Consider the following 7,288-nt stretch of genomic DNA (forward strand, 5'->3'; position numbering starts at 1 on the left):
TGACTGAAGCCTAATCTCAGGCACAGACTGGGCATAAGCCCGAGTAATCCTCCGGGTCTGACTGGTCTCTCCAGCTACTGACTTGCCCTTCTGGGCAGCTATCACCTTCTTTGGAGGCATCGATGTAAACATAACAATCCGTTAGGGAGGAATTATCCTGATAATACAGCTCTATCGCACGATCTAGAGTTAGAAGGAAAGATAACACCCTAAATGTCCTGTAGCTTCCTGTTTATAGATGTGGTGCACAACACACCAATAAACAAGACTCTACTAGACACGGTCTGTAGACACTACGAGGATGCACCGCTCTGATACCACTTTTGTCACGACCCAACCCCGTAGGCCGTGACTAGTGCCCGAGCTGGACACTCGTATACACCTGTTAACTATAATCATCCACAGCTAGCATAATAAAGAACTTATGTATATATATAAAGACAAGACATTGCTTTAAAGCTGTCGCATATATGCATATCATAGCCACCTGTCTCCTGAGGAGTTACAACTCTCAACAGATTATATCGTACATAAGCCAGCAAGGCTGTCATTATATAAAGGGGAACGTCCCAGCTATGCACAAGCCAACAAGGCGACCATAATATACAGCTTCCATAACATATGTATATATATCTACGCAAGCCGACAAGGCTGCCACTACTCACAACATCCCAAAACATATATATATATATATATATATACGCAAGCCGACAAGGCTGCTACTACGAATGGGTACGCCCCAAAACATAAGTCATGTCCACGCAACTAAACAACAACTATATACAGACCCACACTTATGTCTACAGACCTCTAAGAGTAACAACAGTATCATATGACGGGACAGGACCCGCCGTACCCTGAACAAACACATATATATAACAAAGAGGATCTGTACCACCAAGCTAGGCTCCGGAACAAGGGAGCACTCTAAAATAGCTGAATAGATATCCTATGCTGGCGGATCACCAAAACGAGCGTCTGTACCTGCGGGCATGAAACGCAGCCCCCCGAAGAAAGGGGGTCAGTACGAAATATGTACTGAGCATGTAAAGCATGAAATATAGTAGATAGGATCATACTGAGACAAGGAGTGTAGAACTCAATACAATAACCAGAAAACCATAAGACTTACCTTTGAACATAAATCATACGTGTCAACATCATACCCATACCGTTATAGGATTTAATGACATAACTGGATAATTATCCTGTACATAAGCATATATAACGTGTCCCGGCCCTCTAATGAGGGGCTCGACAAATAAAATCATCATATACATGTAAATATAACGTGTCCCGGCCCTCTAGTGAGGGACTCGGTGAATAATGCATCATATGCCGTCCTGGCCGCCATCCCCATATCATCATATCATCATGTAATCATATCATCATATACATATACATATAACGTGTCCCGGCATTCTAGTGAGGGACTCGGTGAATAATGCATTGGATACGTGCACGAAAACATGTCCTGGCCCGGGACTCAGTGAAAGACGTAACAGTAAGCACGAGCAGAGTAATAAGTAATCATATGTACCCAGATCATCTTTTGAGACTCAATAAACAAGTAGACTTATTAATTCTCGAATATCAGGATGACAGCCATATTAAGTTCTTTCTAAATGTCATTACGAACTACATAAAGGAACGTCTCGGGGATCGTAGACATGTATCAAATTAATACGAGAAAGCTTATGAAAGACAAGGACACCACTCATTATGGAATTCTTTAAGAATAGGAACTTTTATACATCATATACTAGTCAATCATATAAGAGACTCGAGGGTAATAGCTCGACTATCCTAAGAGTTCTAACATCAAAAACGAATAAGAATCATAAATCATGCTCGGAACTAGTGAGTAGAATTACCCCAAACCGCATATCATATCTTATTTACATCTAGGACATGCCAAAAGAAAGAAGGGATAGGCTTTACATACCTTTAGCGTTTAGTCGCAACACAACACATATACGCAGCCCAATAGTACCTTATCCTATATTGAGATATCAAGAACTACGATTAGGCTACGAGAGAATTCAACACGTATTCTAACGTTAATAACTTCTTTTTAATAATTTGACGACTTCTCCCTTACATTCAAATCAACCACATACAATCAAGCCAACACCAATGATCACACGCTCAAGTGTTAACCCGAGACCATTCAAATACGACTCGAGGACACTTCCAACAACCCGCACGATATTCAAAACAGCTTAATCAATATACCAAACAACCCGCAATCTCCACACTTGACAAGAACAAGAACAACACATTCTTTCTTTCAATTCACAAATCCTACCAACAACCACACGTTTAACAACGTCATTTATACAAATATAAGAAACTATATTAGCATCATATTAGCTTCTACAACAGCTCACAAACAATTACAACTTCAACTTGAACTATTAAACTTCATCCTCACCATAACGTCTGTAACACAACAACTAAAACATCAAATAAGTCAATCCACCAACTTCTCCTAAATCAGCCCCTACACGGCCTCATCATAATCACACATAACTTCATGAATTTCCTTCATTTATACACACTACAACACGTTTAAATCATCCTCAATACATGTACAAGAAAGTTGAATCTTACCTAGAATACTTGGTTTTTCAACTTGGCTACAATTTGCTGAATTTAATGGCTTCAATTAACAACCACCCTTGCTGCCCTAAAGTACCAATTCACGTTACCCTAGACCTTCATTTGATTTAAAACACCATGGAAAATTAATTTGAATCAAGCTTGGTGAACCTGATTTTTTTTCGACCATAGCCGTGAGCACTTCCCTTTCTATCTCTATGGCTTATTGTTGTGGAGAAGATGAAATGGATTATGACTATGTAATTAGTCATCCATTCCACTTATATATGCTGCCTTATAGAGTGACACTTGTCCCACTTATAGCATGGGCCAATCAAATTTGGCCATGCCATGAGTGGGGTCCACGGCCACTAACACTTAATGTATGACTAATTAAACTTTTAATCTCATTTAATAATCTAATCATAGTAAATTAATCCCAAATCTCCTATAATATTTCTATACCAAATGAAGTTTATAGGCAACTTGTGCATTGAAACAAAATCGGAAGTCAAAAGTCTTTACCTCGTACCCTAAAATAGTCTTGTCTTTAACTTGTCGCGTTTAGCTTAAAACATCCCAATGTACAAAAATACGGGATATAACAGAATCCCTCAACAAATCAGTACCCCAAGGCCTCACCTCAAATGCATCGAACCAGCCACTAGAAGTGCAACATCTTCTATAATACACAGCCTCAAATAGTGGCATATAAATACTCAAGCGATAACTATTGTTGTAAGAAAACTCAGCCAAGGGAAAGAACTGGTCCCAATGACCATCAAAATTAATCACGCAAGCCCGCAACTCTATCACCTAAATAGGCCTCTCGGACAGGCCATCCGTCTGCTGGTGAAATGCGGTACTAAGATCCAACTGGGTCCCCATCCTTTTTTTACAAAGTCCTCCAGAAATGAAAAGTGAACTAAGTGCCTTCGTCTGAAATGATACAAAATGAGCACTCCATGCAACCGAACAATCTCCCTAATGTAGATTTTTGCTAATTTCTCCAAATTATAGGTAGTCTGAACCAGAATGAGATGCGCGGACTTGGTCAACTTGTCCATAATAAGCCTAATACCATCATACTTGCCGAAAGTCTTCGGTAGCCCTACCACGAAGTCCATAGCTATCCTCTCCCATTTCCATTTCGGAATGGGCATCCTCTGAGTCATACTACTTGATTTTTGATGTTCATACTTAACCTGCTGCAATTCAAACACTGAGATACAAACTCTACTATATCCGTTTTTATCCTACCCCATCAATTGTGCTTCTTCAAGTCACGGTACATCTTTGTAGCGCCAGGAAGGAATACTTGGAACTGTGAGACTCCTCCATAATAAACATAATCAAACCACTCATACGAGGAACGCAGACACGCCCTTTCATCCTTAAAACCCGTTCACCATAAAAAATTGTTTCTTCTCCTCCCCTCGCACCACTTTACCTTGAATCTTGCACAAATTCACATCTTTAAACTGTTGTGCCTTTATTTGTTCCAAAAGTGATGACCTCGCATCTACACAAGCCAGAACCTTACCCAGTTCTGAAATATCAAGCCTCACTATACTATTAGACAAAGATCGAACCTCTATAGCCAAGCGACGCTCCTTAACAATCAAACTCACCGAGCTTTCCATACTCACCGCCTTCAGGCTTAACGCATCTGCTACCACATTAGCCTTGCCTAGATGATAAAGAATGGTAATGTCACAATCTTTCAGCAACTCCATCCACCTACTTTGTCTCGAATTTAGATCTCGCTGATTGAACGCATGTTGAAAATGACAATGATCCGTGAACACCTCACAATGAACTCCATATAGGTAATGTCCCCAAATCTTCAAGGCAAAAACTACCATCGCTAACTCTAAGTCAAGAGTGAGGTAGTTCTTCTCATGCACCTTCAACTGCCTCGAAGCATATCCTATCACTTTACCCTCTTGCATCAACACACAACGCAAACCAATCCGAGAAGCATCATAATAAGCAATAAAGTCCTTTCCTTCCATAAGTAGATCTAAGATCAAAGTCGAAGTCAATAAAGCCTTGAGCTTTTGAAAGCGGTCGTCACACTCATCGGACCACTGAAAAGCCACATTCTTCTGAGTTATCCGAGTCTAATGGGAAGTAATAGATGAGAACCCTCTCACGAATTATCGATAATAACTCGCAAGACCCACAAAACTCCGAACCTCTATCATTGAAGTAGGCTTAGATCAATCTTTTTGGGATCCACCTTGATGCCATCTTAGACACTACATGTCCCTAAAATGCCGCCGAGCTAAGACAAAACTCACACTTCAAAAAATTTAACACATAACTTTTTATCCTTTAACAAAACAAGCACGATCCTCAAATTCTTCTCATGGTCCTCCTTACTAAGGGAATAAACTAGAATGTCATCAATGAAGACAATGACAAAAAAAAAATCTAAATAGGGCTTAGGACTCTTTTCATCAAATCTATAAAAGCCGTTGGGGCATTGGAAAGCTCGAAGGACATGACCAAGAACTCATAGTAACCATATCTAGTTCTGAATGATGTCTTTGGAACATCCTCTGCTTTAATATTTAACTGATAATAACCTGATCTCAAGTCAATCTTGGAGAAGACCGATGCACCCTGAAGCTGGTCAAATAAGTCATCTATGTGGGGTATCAGATAATTGTTCCTGATTGTAACCTTGTTCAACTGCCAGTAATCGATACACATCCGCATGGTGTCATCTTTCTTCTTCACGAACAGAAGTGAGCAGCCCAAGGGGAAACACTAGTCTAATGAATCCTTTGCTCAACAAATCTTGCAATTGTTCCCTCAACTCACTCAACTCTATCGGGGTCATACGATAGAGCAGAATAGAAATAAGCCGAGTGCCTGGCTCCAAATCAATGCAAAAGTCAATATCTCGATGGGTGGCATACCAGGCAAATATGTGGGGAAGAACTTTAAAAACTCACTAACTACTGGTAAAGGCTCAAGGTAAGGAGTATCCACACTGGTATCCCGGATATGAGCCTAATATGCTAAATACTCGCCCTAAGAAACGATATAATCCTCTTTGGTGTAGGGTTAGAAGTACCCTTCAACTCTAATCTCGGGATACCCGGCATGGGCAACGTGTCTGTCTTAGCGTGGCGGTCCAGAATTGCGTGATAAGGAGATAACCAGTCCATACCCAGAATTATGTTAAAATCTACCATATCGAGAATAACTAAATCTACTCAAGTGTCGTACCCCATAAATGTAACCACACACTACCTATAGACCCGATCTACCATTATAAAATCACCAACAAGAGTAAAGACACTAATAGATACATCAAGAAAATCACACAACATGTCCAGATCCGAAGAGAAATAAGTAGACACATAGGAGATAGTAAATTCCGGATCAAATAAGACTGTAGCAGACCAATGACAGAATGAAATAGTACATGTGTTAACCGCATCAGAAGCCTCGGCCTCTGGTCTACCCCAAAAAGCATAGAAATGGGCACATCCATTTTTGGACAAAGTGCCACCATGACCACCACGCCCTGCCTGAGTTACACCCTTCATTAACTGAGAACCATCTCTACCAGACTGAGCTCCACCACTACCACTGAGCTCCCCTTCTACCAGAATATCCTCTTCCTCTAGCTGGAGGTGCTCGAGGCCTAGGTGCCTGAAACTGGGAACTCTACTGGACTCTACCCTGTCTAAGTTTGGGACAATCTGACTTAAATGCCATGGGTTACCACATTCAAATTATGCCCTAATATGCAAATATGATTATGATTACCGATAACCGATCAAAAAGCTCTCTTCTCTCTTCTCTCTCCTCCCATGCAAACCCTAGTTTGAAAACCCTAACAGTGCTATGGCCACTGGCCAGCTCCCGCATCTGGTGGTTGGTCAGACTTTCTCTCCTCAAGATTTCCCTCCTCTCTCCCTCCTCCCTCATCTCTCCAGCAATTCTCAGCAGCCACAAACAGTAATCCCTACGAACACAGTACAGAATTATCGTCAAACCCTAATGCATGACACTGTTGAAAATCCCATGCAAACGTGTGAATCCATTCCTATGAAGAAGGTTGAGATTATGGATGGTAAACCCGTCGTAAGATGGTCCTCTTCTGAAGTATTACGAATGGAGAGGATTGAAAACCTACAAAATGCCATTCTTGGTAAGTTTTCGTATGGATGGCCTAAGCTGGAAGAGTTGCGAACTATTATTCCTCAGCAGTGTGGAGTAAAGGGTAACTGTCGTGTAGGCTTTTTGAGAGATAGGCATGTTTTAATAAGATGTGATCTAAGGGAGGATTTTTTTACTATCTCATCAAAAAGTTTCTTTTGGTTGAAGTCAAAGGATGGTCATTCTTATCAAATGAGACCGTTAATATATGATTCTAAGTTCAGTATTGAAAAGGAGACTTCAATTGCTATGGCTTGGATTTCGTTTCCAAACCTTCATCCTACCTTCTTTGTCAAGGAATATTTGTTTACATTAGCTTCAGCTATGGGCAATCCAATTCAGTTAGATGCTGCTACTATTAACAAAACTAGGCCAAACTATACAAGAGTGAAAGTGCCGGTAGATTTGCTTGCAGATTTTCCTAAGTCTGTGTGGATGGAGATTGAAGATGATGTTACAAAGGAGATCAGGTCTATTAAACTTAATATTCAATATGACTACGTACCAA

Source organism: Lycium barbarum, chromosome 11 (genome assembly GCF_019175385.1).
Source record: "Lycium barbarum isolate Lr01 chromosome 11, ASM1917538v2, whole genome shotgun sequence".
Lineage (NCBI taxonomy): Eukaryota > Viridiplantae > Streptophyta > Magnoliopsida > Solanales > Solanaceae > Lycium > Lycium barbarum.